Source organism: Neofelis nebulosa, chromosome 1 (genome assembly GCF_028018385.1).
Source record: "Neofelis nebulosa isolate mNeoNeb1 chromosome 1, mNeoNeb1.pri, whole genome shotgun sequence".
NCBI lineage: Eukaryota > Metazoa > Chordata > Mammalia > Carnivora > Felidae > Neofelis > Neofelis nebulosa.
Window position 1 is genome coordinate 233,807,582 of NC_080782.1, and position 15,944 is coordinate 233,823,525.

Consider the following 15,944-nt stretch of genomic DNA (forward strand, 5'->3'; position numbering starts at 1 on the left):
CCCACCCTGAGGGGAGGTTTTAGTGACATGCCACAGGACTGTGTTCTCACTGTGCCCCATTCAGCAGTCTCCTCTAGGACCTGCGTGAATACACTATGTGTAGCACTGTGAAATGTGTTGACCGCACACAGCTGAGGGAAAGAGTGGATCTACTGGATGTCAATGACAGCATTTAAAATCATTTTAACCAAACAGATTAAGGATGCCAAAAATCAATAACGTGAAATTTAGCAAGAAGGCAAGCTCTGGATGTAGGTTCAAAGCATCAATTTATAAGAAAAGAATGAGGAATAAATACATGGCTTGAATGTGGGAGGTAATATGCCAGCAGGTAAAGCCCTGGTGGGCCATATGGTGCCTTGTGGTGTCCAGTCCCATGTACTCCAGACATTGCCTAGAAGAGAGGCTTCATGACAAGACATCTTGAAATGAAGTCATATGAAGGACAGCTGAGAAAACTAGAAATGTTTATCTGGGAGAAAAGAAGATAAGAGTCATGCATTTTGGGGGGACTTATGTTTTGTTTTTCTTTTCCTTTAAGAAGCATTTTTTATTTTTATCTAAGCTATATGCACTTGCTTAAAGAGTGAAATCGTTCTGCAAATTTGAGAAACTTGACGCCTTTCCCCATTTCCGGCCCCAAGGGTCTCCACATTCCCTCCTTTTTAGATGATTATTTTGGTGTCTATTCGAGGTCTCTAAATAACATGCCTACCTTGCTTGTTGGTTTCTCGGGCTGGGGTGTTATCTCTTGACTCTCTACTTTCATTTGCTTGGACGTCTGAGTACTTAGCATTCTTTACCCAACATCTCAGTCTCCTCTCAAGACCTTCAGCTTTCGTTTCATTGGCCTCATCTTCTGAGTCACTCCGGCTGCCCGAAGCCTGGTCCACAGCTGTCATCTTGGGCCCTCTTTTTACTGTCCTCCTGGGGGGTGGGGGGATGGCATTGGATGTTCTTCTTCCTATCTCCTGTTTGCTGTATCCTGTTTCTTCCACTTTTCAGTTTTCTCCCTCATTTTATAGAGAAAATCCTGGGGCGCCTGGGTGGCTCAGTCAGTTGAGCGACCGACTGCGGCTCAGGTCATGATCTCACGGTTTGTGAGTTCGAGCCCCGCGTCGGGCTCTGTGCTGACAGCTCAGCAGCCTGCTTCTGATTCTGTGTCTCCCTCGCTCTCTGCCCCTCCCCCACTCATGCTCTGTCTCTGTCTCAGAAATAAACACTAAAAAAAAATTAAAAAAAAAAAAAGAAAATCCTTCCACATTATTCTGAGAAGAATACGTATATGGGAAGTACATTCTGAAACTTTGCATCTTTGAAAACGACTTTGTTCTACTCCTACATTGCAGTAATAGTTTGTCTCAGTATAGACTTCAACACTGGAGATAATGTTCTAACAGATTTTGTTTTTAAGATTGTATTTTTAAGTAATCTCCACATCCAACATGCGGCTGGAACTTACAATCCTGAGATCAAGAGTCCCTTGCTCTGCTGACTGACCCAGCCAGGTGTCCCTCCTTTAGACTTTTGAATGGATTTTCCATTACCTTCTGGTTTTCAGTACTGCTGTGGTAAAGTCCAAATCCACCGTAAGTACTAATCCTATGCATAATGAACTGACTTTTTCCTCCTCTGGACACCACTAGAATCTTCTCTTTGCTCTTAATGTTTTGGGAAGTGTTTTCTAACTATTTGTTTGATTATTTTCTCCACTTTCTTTTCTCTTTTTTTCTGGGCCCAATATTTGGATATTATACTTCTGGATTGGTCTTATGGTTTTATTATCTTTCCTCTTTTATTTCACATTTTTTGTCTTTTTGTCCTATGTTTTGGGAGAATATTATCTTCTAACCATTCTATCGAGGTAAAAAATATTGATCACAGTTTTAAATTCCAAGAACTTTTTATTCCTTCAGTTTTCCTCTATAATGATTCCTTCTTATTTAATGAACTTCATCTTGTTTCTCCAAAGATAATAATGACATCTGATTGTTATTTCCTGCCTAAAAGGAGAAAATATGGCATCAGTGATCTAGGGGGAAGTGTTGCCAATTCGGGGGCCCATGGGGGAGTGGGTTCTGCCTTGTGAAATGGTTTTTTGGCTCTCTGCTTTTCCCACAGCTGACCTAAGGACTTAGTTTTGGGGGGTTTCCTAAGTAACTTACCATGTGTTTTTCTGTTTTCCAAATTCCACGTTTTGCTGCTACTGTTTCTATTTATCCAATCCTTCATTCTATGCCTTCAGAGGGAAAAAAAAATCCTCTCCCTGTTGTTCAGATGAGTTTCATTTAGGTGGGAATAAAAGTAGAGGCGTGTGTTCAAATTATCCTGTTTCCTGGAAGTACGGAGAGTCCATTTGGAGTCATGTAGGGCTTGCTTTTGGATATTTAGAAATAATCCATGGGGTGCCTGGGTGTCTCAGTCAGTTAAGCGTCTGACTTCGGCTCAGGTCATAATCTTACAGTTCATAAGCAAAAATGAACATTAAAAAAATTTTTTTTAAAAAATAATCCGCATTTTCAGGGGCTGCCTTGAGACAGAAGCTCCCCGTTCCCAGAAGGGCCACGCCGATTTGGAATGCCTACTTCTCAGGGATGTGGCAGAGAGGTTTCTAGTTCCACTGGCTTGGCCACAAATTAGGTAAGATGTCTATCTGAGACCTCACTCAGAATCCTTCAAATCTATCGTTTCAATCTCTGATTACATTACGGTTATTCCAGGCTTGGAGTAATGTTCAAATGTCCAAATCTGAGCAAATGTGCTAGTGTTTTTGTTTCATTTTCCATACAGCTTACAGTATACTTCTGTGGAGGGATGGCCTTGGTGAAGAAAGGAGAGTTTGCTTCTTCTGGTTCTGTTCTCCAAAGGTTACAGGTGATGAGACGTATGTCTCTAGTCACCGTCAGGTTCTTCTCAGTATTTTCCCAAACATAAATCAATCATTTCAGTTGAATGATATACTTGACAGAGGCCAGTAGGGAAAGCTGAAGGTTAAGGAACATAAAGTTATAGTGTGAACCACTGCTAATTGAACAGCGTGTCAAGAAAATAAATTCTATTTGGTCAATGGGCAAGTAAGAGGTCGTTAATCAAAATTCCCTTTATATTCAACTCTCGAGCAAAACAGTTGTCATGTGCAGTTGATGAGTACACATGCTCACGAGTGGTTACCCGAGCACACTCCTTCAACCATCGCTTCAACAATGAAGACGTTAATGTCTTATAGTTATTTTTAAGCATTTTCTAATGATTAACTAATTTTAAACTAAAAATAAAATCCCTTGAATTAAAGATCTGATGAAGATCCAGCAACCAATCATCCATCCATCCATCCATCCATCCACCCATTCATCATCTATCCATCACCCATCCAACCATTTAATATCTACTAAGGACTCAGAAATAAGAGCTCTATTCCTACCGTTTAGGAGTTCCCAGTGTAGTGAGAGAGACAGATTGTGGACAGAACTTTCTGTCTCAGAACTATAGTCCCAACCACTGAAGTATGTATGGTCTGCTTTGGGATGCATGGTATGGGGAGGAAAGGCTTCCTGAGGACAAGAGGCTTAGTGAAGCCCGAGGGAGTCAGCTACACAGACTCATGGGACCATGAGAAAAGAGGATACTTGTTAAAAGCCCACCTGCTTTAGAATATGGGGGCCATTTCGGGGGGTGGGGTGGGGGTGAAAACACCAGGAAGAGATGAATCTGAAAAAATAAGCAGGGCCCCAATCCTGACGTGTTTTGTGGGCCATACTGAAGAGCTCGGATTTTATCTGAAGGCTAAGGGAAGTCATTGAAGGCTTTTCTGCAGAATAGAGACATCACCAACTTGTCTCCTCTGCTTCCCCATGGTCTGAGTCACCATCATCACTAGAACATAGTGAACTATGAACTAGAACATAGTGAACTATGAACTAGAACATCACTTCAACGTAGAAGTCAGAGCATGTCTCCCACTGCTTAAAACCCCACAACAGCTCAATCCTGCTATGAGGCCCCATGTGACTTCTCTCCATTCTCACCTCATGCCTCCCAATCTCACTCTGCACATTGCTGCTAACTCCCTCACCTCCTTTGAGCAAATACCAACCTTCCGATGAGGACTATCCTGGATACCCTACTTTAACCCCTACCCACACACACACTCTACCCTGTCGATACCCTGTGCCCTGCTCTGTTTTTACTCTATCCACAGCACTTATCACCTTCAAAGATCTCATATAATTTATTATGTTTACTGTTTTTCTTCTCCCACTAGATTCTGACTAAATAAAGACCTCTTTGTTGGGTCCATCGTTGTGTCCCAGGCAACTAGGATAAAAGACTGGCACATAGTAGATACTCAATAAATGCTCGTTGAATGTGCGGAAGAATAGATTTGATGTTTTACCAAAACAAAAAACAAACAAACAAACAAAAAAACCCAAACCCCCCAAACAAACAAATACTCAAGAAAAATTTGGAAAATGATCTGCAGGGATTTGATATTGGAGGCTGGGGAGGAATTTGTTGCTGTGACGGTAATGATAGGTGGGAGGCGGGAAGTGACTGAGGGGAGAGAAAGGAGGGCACAGGTTAGAATTACTAAAGGGAGAGAATTGGTCACTAAGGTGACCAATTATTTGGATGTGGGGCTGAGTGGCTGGGATGTCTGGCCTGGAGAGGGCACCTGGAGATAGTGGCCCCATTCCTGGAGGCAGCGGGAAGAGAAAAGAGACGCTAACTTTTGGTGAGCCATCCTTCAGTTCCCTGTGGGGCAGGTGAGTGGATACATACTCTCTCTACATATTATGGCGTACTTACAGGTTTTACGTTTTCTCTCCTCTGTGCACAGCCCCAATGCAAACACATACAATTTACCCTCAATTTTTAACAAAATCAAAATAACCGATTGTAATAACTTACTTCTCACCCTATAGCCAGTGGCCTTCCCCATGGTCTTACCTGAGGCTTTAAAGACAACCTCGGTATAAGGCACAATCAAGTATCTTTCCTGTTTCCCCAGTGTCCATTTTCACCCTGACATCCAGAGACTAAGTCTCGATTTCCCTACACCCTCAGACGCCCTCTAACTTTCCTGGAAATGATCATGCCCTTAGCTAGTTTATTTGAGACAGGAGCAAACTCACTGTAATCCAATCCTCAGGGAAACCATTAGACTGGGTTTTTTTTGTTTGTTGTTGTTGTTGTTGTTGTTGTTGTTGTTGTTGTTTTTAATGGCTGGCAAGGCTCTGGCTTCTCTCCAGTTCCTCAAAGCAGTAACCTCGTCTCATGATAAAACTGTACCCACTTGCTAGAAACTCAACAACTTTGTTCTTCCCTTTCTTCATAGCTCCCAGATGGCCACCAGCTGGTCTGGGCTATTTCTTGCATTCGAATCCCTTTATCCGTCCTCCTGGTTTTCTTTGTGATCTTCGTGTCTTGCCCCTCCTCCTTCTAACAGCCACCATATACTCTTATAACCCTCTTTGGAAGCACCAAGAGAATTTGAGGACTTTTTGGAACATTACCTCTTTTTTTTTCTTTTGTATTGTAAGGAAAACCAGCCGCGGCGGGGCAGGGAACTGTCTCCTAGAGGAGATCAACAGCCTCCTGCATGAAAGGAGTCAGAGCAGACTTTATGTTCCTGACAAGGCTATAGGGAGACAAATGAACTCGGCATGTCCCAGAAACCACACCTCGGTCTTCCAGCTGTGCTCAGCCGGCACCCTTCATGGGCATGACGAGACGTCTGTTCCCCTCCCTGGCTTTCTCACCAGCCGGCCAGGGCGATGGAGAAATGTACCACGTGATCTCGTTTGATCACTGTTCTGTTCCAACCCCCCCACCACCACCACCGCGACCAGAGACTACTGCACCATATTCCCAGTTGTTTGCAATATAGACCTTTGATTTACACGGCTCTAGCTAGAAGACCGTCTGAAATAACAAACTGAAGAAGTGAAGCTAAGGTGTCTGTGTGTCTGTCTGCTGGGGTGGTGTTGCCTGTGCCGGGAGAGGGTGGATCTCTTTGCATGCTTGGCCTGTGTCCAGCTCCGTGCACGCACAAGGACCTGTGCAGGGCGACTGTGCATGTGTGTGTACGTACAAGATCTGCGTGTGTGCACAGGATCCTTGCGTGTGACTGCACAGGGGATCGATGTGGGGCAACAACTGTGTGCCGTCCCTCTGGATCTGCAGATGGTGTTTGGGGGTGACCGGGCTGTGCCTGTGTGGGTGTCAGAGGGTAACGCGTGCTGTTTTGCAGGGCTATCTGCGAGTGTCTGTGCCGGGAGATTGTGGGGTGAAATTAGATGCATTTGGGCGAGTGTCGTCAAAGGAAACGTGTGGAAGATAGGTGGAGGGGTGTCTGCAAAAGCTTGGAGGGTATGTTTTGAGATGTTCGTGGAGGACGTCGGGGGTGTTAGTAAAAGTGTCGATGTGGTGGCAGTGGGGTGTGGGGGGGTTGTGGGGCGTGACCGCCGAGCATCTATGCGGCGTCTATGGGGGGTGACTGTGGGTATGGAGGGTATTCCACTCGGGAGCACATAGGGGCCTTTGTGGGTGAGCTTGCAAAGAGTCTACACCTGCTTTCGGGGATATTTGTTGGGGGGGTTGCGGGCAAGTTTCTGGGGGGGGGGTGTGTGGCTGGCTGTGGGGGTGCCCGCAGACCTGTGCGCCTTTCTCTGTGAGTAGGTGTGTCTGTGGAGATGCAGTACACGAAGGAAAACGGCCTCAAAAACTTCCCACAGAAGCACAAACCGTTGCCTTGCCTTAGTGCCTCGTGGTCCCCAGAGTGTGACTGTGACAGGCCCAGTTTCCCGCAGCAGGCTGCTCTGTCCTTGGGGTCCCCCGGTCACCAGCGGTGATTTGCTCACCACTCTGCTGCACGCTGCCGGTCACTGAGGCCGCAAGCTGACTCGGGGGCCACCTCTCCTGTGAGGAGCAGGTGTGAGTTCCTGCTCTGTCCCGCGGGGTGGACACAGCCGTGCGGTCCTCACCCCATTCCCCGGGGCACCTGCGGCTGCCTCCGCCGAGGCAAGCACAACCTGTCATCTGGGGTACCGCCCGGAGAGACAGAAGAAGGGGCACGTCCGGCACCCGTCCCTCCAGCCAGCTCCCAAACATGTCAAGGAGCACGGGCCGCTGGATTTCAATCCACTTTTCTCCAAGAGGGAATCACGGGTTCCGCCTAAAATGAGATGTCCTACAGAGATGGTGCTTTTCGCTTTATCCAGCCAGCTGCCAATTAACCGGCGCCACAACCGTTCGGAGGAATCCCGCGTCTCCTCGTCAAGAGGCCGTGGTTGGCAAAGGGGTATTTAGGTTTCGCGTGTATAGGGTTGGTGTTCGGCCTTAGCAATCAAGTCCTTTCGGCATCTCCACGATACGGCTTGTATCCGCTCCCCGGTTGACAGATGGGGAAAGCAGAGCGGAAGGAGGCCACACTCCTGCTTGAGCTCCTGCAGGGCCCGGATCCAGAGACGCCCCGTTAGCCTGGGACTCACTGGGCCCTCCTTCAGGGAACCTGCCAAGGCGCTCCTGGGGTCACTCTAGCTATGGTGGCCAACGTTCCAGGAGGGAACCCGGAGGGCCCAAGCAAGAGCAAACGCCCGCAAGGAGGCAGGTGGACGGACGTATTTACCTAGAGGTCCTGAGCAGGACTCCTGTGCTTATCATGAGGGGCGTTAAATGCTCTTTAAGTAAAGCTGTCATGTGCCACACGGGGTGATTCTGGCCGGCTCTATCTTTTGTCTAAAGAAAGGTATTTCCCTAACTTCAAAGCCAAAAGCTGGTGGTGTTCATTCCTGATGTACTGTTCCTAGTCACTTTATTTTTTTAATGTTTATGTATTTATTTATTTATGTTGAGAGAGAGAGAGAGAGAGCAGCAGCAGAGAGAGAGGGAGAGAGAAAGAACCCCAGGCAGGCTCTGCACTGTCAGCAAAGAGTCCAATGCGGGGCTGGAACTCCCAAAACTGTGAGATCGTGACCTGAGCCAAAATCAAGAGTCAGACACTGGACCGACTGAGCCACCCTGGTGCCCCCCACCCTCCCATTCACTTTAGATAAAACTTCTCCAGTTTCCAAGAAGCACCACAGGTGGCCACTCCTTCACCTCTTTACCCAGCTGACACACGAGGGCTTTGTCTGCCCCTTGGCAGGTGCTGAGACACCACCTGAGCCCCGTCCCCAGGACACCCTCCTGTGTTGCCTCTCGGTCACATGAGCCCGGTGAATGATCTTCCTGGTCCTCCTTCTGGATACACATGAATCACCTCATTCAGATCTCAAAGCCCCTCTGGGAGGGAAGTTGGGGGGGGGGGTTAAGTATTGCTGTCTTCAGGTTATGAGTGAGGACATGGGAGCCGAGGTAAGCATCTGGCAACAGCCACACTGCAGGGAGCACACGGACAGAGCTGCGGGCCGGCATCGCCATGACCTCAGTCTCCTTCCCCAGCTACCGCCTCTAGGTGACAGGTGCTGTCCTCCCTAACAGCATCCATTCTACTGAAAGATGAGGCCTCGCTGTAAAGCCTCACCACCAGGTGGTGAGTGAGAAAGCCCCAGGGGCGGTGCAGACCATGAATATTACAGGAGGGCTGTGTGCGGCAATCAGTCAGACTGTGGAAGACACAGAGTGGGACCCAAACACTGGAGGTGGGAGAGGAATTTGACAAGCCAGGACAGAGGGGAGGGCACATTCCAAATGTGCAGTTTGTAAGCCAAGATGCAGAGGAAAGCAGGGTTCTAAAGACAGCCCACCCTAGAGCCTGTGGGGACACGGATTCAGCAGGCCGGGCAGAGAGGAATGGAAAGAAGGGGCAGATGGGAGAGGGGAAAGGAAGAGGGAATTCCCCGGGAGGGCCAGGGATGCCATGCCACCAGATCATATGTCACGGATCCTATGTCACGGGAGACCTAGGATGTGTTGGGTTTGGGTGCTTTTTTTTTCAATATTTGTGGTAAAGACTGGCTCGTCGTTCGCTGTAGGCACTTCCCTCCTGATGACTTGTTCACCTGTCCCAGCTGCCGCTGCAATTAAGCTGACTATGTGACCAACTACCGACTTCTGGAATATGGGCAGAAATGACCCATAACACTTCCAGGCGCGGTCCCCAAATCCTCCTGTGTGACCGTCCACTCAACTACCTTCCTTAATTTGCCACTTGGACGCAGAGGTCTGGACATTGTATGTTTCCTTGACATGTTCAGACTGACTTTGTCTGTGATGAGTTTTGGTTTCCCTGCTCTCTGCCCTGAACCAGGCAGAACGGCGGGATATGCCCTCAGAAAACATTTCTCGAGTGAAGGAACAAACGTCCCAACTTTGGAGGTCCATAGTGGTATTGTAGCCACTCCAGGGGAGGGTTGGAATGGGAAAATGAGTCTGTCAGGGGGCGGGAGAGGAGAAGAAAAAGCTAGTTCAACCCCTAAGCTGTCTTGAGAACATTATTATTTTACCCCATGGCAATCGTTACGTAAAGAGGCTACGTCCTTGCTTCAAAATGTATTACTCCCTTCTTTTGAAATTAGATTTAAAACTTCAATATTTACCTTCATAGTTCACCTACGGAAGCCAAAGACAGAATGTTCACACATCCCTGCAACACGGTTTTAAACAGAAAAGAAAAATAAATCCCCTTCAGAAAAGCCAACACATTCCATGTATTTCCCAGCCTCTAATAGCTTGTGCACTCTTGGCAGAAACAACAAGCAATGTTTTTTCCAGTTAAAAGGGAGCAGATAGTTTTCCAGGCCTTTCTGTTTCTCTCAGAGCAGATGGGCCTTTCTGTTTAGCAGGTGGAGCTGCCGCCACCTTGAATGGGACATGAGCTCGGTCAGACCGCACTGTCCCCATGCCCGGACCTAGGTCACAGGGGGAGCTCCCTGTGGTGTGTGACTGCAAGCAGGGGACCCCGATCATTCCAGGACGTGTCTCATAGTGACCCGTACTTGGAACTGCAGTTGCTACAGCGGAAATCACCGGCACAATAGCAGGCGGGGACAGTAGTAGCGAAAGGTGCCCTCTGGGGTGTGAACTAAATGCTGCTAGTTTGTCGATGGGAGCTTGCTACGGTATTTTCCGGTACAGTGGGACTCAGGAAACCTCCAATAAGCAGCCAGTGCCGCACTACCTGCTTCGCACGCGTTCTCTCATTACATCCTCACGACAATCCCTCGGGGTAGGCGCTTTGATTATTTCATTATATAGACCGAGGCAGAAAGAGGTTGAATGGCATACTTAGGGGACCAGAGGTCCTAGGTAGCATAGGCACTGGACTCGCTACATTTCGTGTGGCCTCCGAGCTCAGGAGACTCAGCAGTGGAACCAGCTACGGTCTTCATCGGGTTCGCAGTGTGTGGGGTGCGTGGTAGGGAATGTCATTTTTTGCTCAGCCTGGCTCCGAATCTCTAGAATTAATCTCTGGTCAACCGCTGTGCTGTTCTTTTAGCCTTTCTGTGACATCCACCCAAAATTCTGTGACGTGTGTCTTATGTAATATTTTTCCAGTGCAAAATCTATTAATGAGAATTACATCCGCGTCCTTGGGTTCTGTCACTTTCCATGCAATTACAGTACCGTTTAGAACCTCATCTTATTTCAAGAAGCCACCGTATGCTGTTCCCCTCTCTCCACATTTCGCCAGTTAATATGTCATTTTCTGTCTCCGAACCCCCCCTTAGAGCCCTGCAATCTGTCTCCCTGTCCCTCCGCTCACAGTTTTCTCACCACTGTTTCCGTTTCTAATAAATTAAATGGAATTTTCCCCGTCTCTCATCTTCCTCGATCTCCCTGGATGTTCAGCTGCTAATCAGCTCTTGCCTCTTGGACATTCCCCCTCCCTCGCCTCCTGCGGGTACCTTGTCCCTCTCAGCAGCTTCTTTGCACCTGCTGGGACCCCAAGCTCGCACCTTCACAATTGCACTGTGCTGAATACTCCTGTGTTTGTTTCTTTTTCTCCCCGCAAAGATCATTTATTATGCTATTTCGTTGGTCTTCCAATGGGCCTAGCTGAGGGCTGAGCAGATGATATTTAATTTAATTAACACTCCCTTATTCTGGCTTCTGGCTTCCAGACTTAATGACACCGTGACCCCAATTAAGTTAAGCAGTTGATGAAGCCAGTGGTCATATCAGGATTATTTGCCTGATAAATAACAGATCATAATCAGTACCAGGCCAAAGTGACCAGTGACATCCTACAATAAACTGCTTCACCTAAAAAAAGGTAAAAAAGGGGGTATTTTTTTTTTTTTTTTTTTTTTTTTTTTTTACCATTTCCTTTAGGAAAAAGAAAAAGGAAACCAAGGTAAAAACCCTGAGAGCTCGTGGCTGGTCTGCAGTCATTTTGCTTCTGAGTCTTATCAAATCATCTCAGAGGCTTTGTTGACATTATCTGCTAACGACTGTAATCCATCTTTCCAAATGGAGAGAGGCAACCGGGCTGCCATACGGCACCCTCAGTCCAGAGATCTGAGGTCTGAGGTCAGCCCCCGACTGTCGCCTAGAGCACCCACCCACCCGGCCAGCTGCCCGCGCAGGGCCTCTGGACCCGTTTCTAAAGGGTAATATTTACAGTGTTGGAGAGCTGGGTGCTGCGGAGCTTAATGGGATTCTTAATAAAGGCAGCTTTCATTAAGAGAGGGAGCATAGACAAGGTGCCCTTGCTTTTGAGGAAAGGACGACCCAGCACAAGACGGATGCTCCTTCTCAGTTTGGAAATCATGTGGGTCAAGTGCCTTGTCATGCATTAACAGCCTTTTTAAGTTCCTGGCAGATTGAGAGGAACGGCTTAGATAAATGAAGGCAGAGGAATCACGCGATCTGTCTTGGTAGCATAAACGCTGAGACACAGCAGCTGCATTTAAACAGAGCAATTTGCTAAATGAGTGGTTGGCTACTTTCCAGATGGCCAATGTGACACAGGGCTTGGATGAATCCTTTATTCAATCATGCATCTGTCTAGACTGAAGCAGGAAAGGCCAGGTTATCGCCCCTGCACCAGCCGTCCGCAGCCGCAGCCCCGGCAGCTCAGAACCCCCACAGAAACCCCGCTCGGCCTGGCTGGGGAGGCAGCTTGGCCGGAGACCAGCTGGGGAGGACGGGGCAGCCCGGCGTGCCGAAGCCTCAGGAAAAGCCAGCTTCTCGGCTGAAGGATGGCCCGCTCGGAACCTCACCTCGCCCGCCTGCCTACCGGGGACACGCAGCCAGGTGACCCTAATAGGACGAAGCGACAAAGCCTAGGAAGCAGAAATATTGGTCGCGTTCTGTGTGCGTTTCCTTTATGGGCACTTGAAAATCCTTTCACACGTGGTTCGTCTGGATTCTTCTGGTTTGGTTGTAAAATTCCCAAGGCCGCCGGAAGAATATTCTTAGCTTGGCCCCATGACCCCACTCTGCTTCCCTTTCTCTCTGCCCCTGACACCTAATTCAATCCTGACTCAAGCATTTCTTTAGAGACGATATCAGGGATATTGGCTGGGGAGGCCAAGGGGTAGACCAGATGACCACTCAGTCCTGGGGCCTCCGGGTCTATGACATGCATTGACCGACTGATGTAAAGCAGGTCAGGTAAAATGGGGCCACTTGATGGGCAGTTTGCCCAACTTTAATAGGCAAGCATCGAACTTCATTGGGCTGTAATGGGGACCTACAGGAAGGCAGCTCCACTAACCTATTTCTCTCTGGTAAGTTATACCGCAAGCCTATTTAATTTTTATTATTGCATCGAAAGTTTCCACAGTGAGGGTTTCATTTCCCTGTGTTCTTTAGCAAGCTATTCGAGTTTCCTGGCTAGAATGTTCTGACCAGTTAGTCAACAAGCCTCCCCACCCCGCCTCCCCTCCGCCCCAAGCCGCTGGGCCTCCACCCTCGACAGCAGCTTCCTCTTAAAAGTTTAACCTGGTGAATCACCAGCAGCGCTTTCTGTGACATTCTGAGGAAAACTACAGTTTGCCGAGGAAGAACTCCCAAACGCTTCACTTCCTGCTGTTTCTGAGCTACACGGGGTGGAAAATTTTGAGTCCTGCCCTGTGCCCATCCACCAAAGCTTTCTCACCAACATTTTTCTCTCTTGGAAGTTTCCGATCATCAGGGCTGTGTTGACCCTACAGTCAGCCTGAAATGAATGAGCCAAGTGAACAAGGCTGTCCTACAGGAGGGTCTAGCGTTATCCCTCTGCCCGTCTCACCCACATGCTACTTCTTTTGTAACCGTTTGAGCCCGGTTTCCTCATCTGTACCACAAAGTACAGGAAATGCTTTGTGGGAGAATTTTTTTTTTTCCATTCTCCAACCAACATCGCTCTAGATGCGTAAGTGAGAAGCTAATCCATACACAAGGATGCACTTGGGCATGGTTGGCCTAGACTATACCAATGGAGGTCTTTATGGCCAGAGTCCGGGCTATGGAAAGGGAGTTATTCTAGTATCTCGAATATTCCAGTAGTAGGTATGCCAAAAGTTCAGAGCAATGAAGTCACTGAACTCAGAGATAATTACAAGGCTGTTCAAGTCCTTACAATGAGGAAACAGCTCAGAAAGGGTATAAAAGTAGATTATTAATTTTAAGAAGCAGGTTTCTTAATTTGCTGCATGCAAATAACACTGATGAATGTTGATAACATTCATTTGATAAATGATCCTTAAGCCATAAGCCTGGGCTAGATGCAGCAATCGAAAGAAGTCCAAGGACAATCAAGAGAGACTTGGTAATATGACGTTAGCCAACCAAGCTCCCCTTGCCTTTGTCAGCAGATTGCAAATGTGGCTTCCCTTATGCTGAGTGTGACTGGGTCCTCAACGCTAGGTCCTCAATAGGTGACCTCCAGAGGACGGTTGGGTGAAAAGTCAGGCCCGTGCTTCTGCTTTATAATAACCGCCCTTCTCTCTCAGGTACAACTGATGGCTTTGCTGGATGACAGCACGAACTCTTTAATGCTACATTCACTGTAAGCCTTTTTTTTTTTTAGCCTAAAGAAAATTTGATTTTTTTTTTTAAATAAACATCAAACGAGGACTCAAACATTTTTTGAAAACGTCGTGGCTTTTTAACATTCAAATATAGCTCCACGAAGAGTCCTCCACCACTGACATTTTATCTTATTAGAGTGCTGTTAATTAAGACCCTGAGCCACCAGCAGCAACAGCGACGCAATCAACAGACTCCCGCAAACTCTTCCTGCCATAAAATGCAACTCTGATTTGCAGAGAAGCTCAAAGGACCGCAGCGAATTGGCTCATTCGCATCTAGTCCACTAGGGGGCAGTGAATGATCGAGTTTCCCGCAGGCGGGCTGCGCCGCGGGTTGGTTGCTATATATACACCTGAAGTGTGGCAGGCCTTTTACACAAAGTGAGCAGCGCCGCGGCAGTGACAGGTGTAGGGAAGCAGCCAGCTATTGCTACCAGCACAGTCTGTCAGAAGGATGAAGTGAAATGAATCATTTGCATTTTTGCCAATGAACCTGCATTCTAATGAACAGGCAGTGTCGCCCGGATCGGCCCCGGCTTCGCCTTCCTGGCTTCTGCTGGACCGTCGCCACAGGCGCCGGGCTGGACCGCACCCAGGACTGCAGCAAGGAGATAGGCAGAGCCACGGAGCCCGATTTCCCAGGCGCCTGGGGCTCGGGACCACAGGGGCACGACTGACCCCGCGGCCGGGGGTGGGGGTGGGGGTGGGGGTGGGGTGCTTCCCTCTTGCACTCCGTCCCGGTGTCCGCGTCCCTTTGAGGAATGTCAGGCCCGGGAGAGGCCGTGCAGCATAAACCCAGGGACACCATTCACCTCCTAGTCTGTGTGAATGGCGCCCCCTACAGTTGAGCAGCGCGCAGATCATTCCCCGCTCCCGCCACGTGGGGGCCTGTGGGCTGGAGGTCTCCGCACCAGGGCCCGTCTGCTCTCTCACCCGCTCCTCGTTTTTGAAAAAAACAGCATTAAAAGGCGTTAGGGGAAAGTCGAGAGTAAGGCAACTCCTGGGCACAATGAGAAATTGGGAGCTCTTGGATTTCGGTGTCCGCGATGGTCCCATCTGCCTTCTTCCTCTCTCCGGCTTGCTCGGTTCTGTTCAGGACCTAAAGCCCTGGTGGTGGTCCCCTGGCCCTTGCTAACACTTCTTCAGAAAGATCCTGGGATACTGGACCCTTCGACCTAGCTGTGTTTACAGCACTCTGTCTCCTCTCCCACGGGAATCTGCCTTTAAACCTTATCTCTGACTGTCAAACAAAACACACAGAAGGGCATCCTCCCTCCTGGCCCCTGATTAGCAAGAGCCCCCGGTGACCAACGGGAGGCAAACCAGATGTGCCACTGTCCCCCTGCGCTCCGACAGCAATGCTTTCGGAGCGACTACTCCATTCCAGTGCCGTTTCTTCACATCATTACCTGGAACATCCCTTCTGTTTTACAGGAAAGTCAGTAAAGCATAGGGGTTAAATGCACAGACTTGGTTCACACTGAGTGGGTTCGAATCCCAGTCTGTCACCTCCCGGGAGCAGGTACGCTTGAAAGCTGCATCACCGCTTTGTGCCTCAGTTGCTCCATTCTCACAAACGGCAACCGTAGCATGAACTGATCGGATCTGGTGGAAAGCCCTGAGGACCACCCCAGGCATGTAAGTGAGCACTTCATACATGTTACCTCTTAGGATTTTATTTATTCGACATACGGCTGGGTCTCCTCGTCTGTTTTCCTCTTCATTTTGTCTCAGCTTCGAGACAGAGATGCTCCCACCCTCCTTTCCCCCACCCCTCGCTTCTCCCCGAGAGAAAGGCAGACGGTTTTCTGGCCTCCGATTAAGTGTCTCCTGCCCTCCTTCCACCCTCCACACCTACCTGATCGTCGCCGTAGAGAATCGGGCACTTGTCAGAGTCCTCGTAACTGAAGCAGAGAATGTAAAGAGAAAACATCTTCAGACACCAAGAACAACAAGCTCGGGGATTGGGGGGGTGGGGTGGGGAGG

General features: G+C 48.6%; 1 long non-coding RNA gene across 1 annotated transcript; it reads right to left on the reverse strand.

The window, feature by feature from the left end:
• Nucleotides 1–250: 250 nt before the first annotated feature.
• LOC131487500 (uncharacterized) lies at nucleotides 251–15,918 on the reverse strand. Its single transcript, XR_009249789.1, has 3 exons — nucleotides 15,817–15,918; nucleotides 2,166–2,984; nucleotides 251–472 (listed from the first exon to the last, which is right to left on the reverse strand). It is a non-coding gene; the product is annotated as an uncharacterized LOC131487500 (long non-coding RNA).
• Nucleotides 15,919–15,944: the final 26 nt, after the last annotated feature.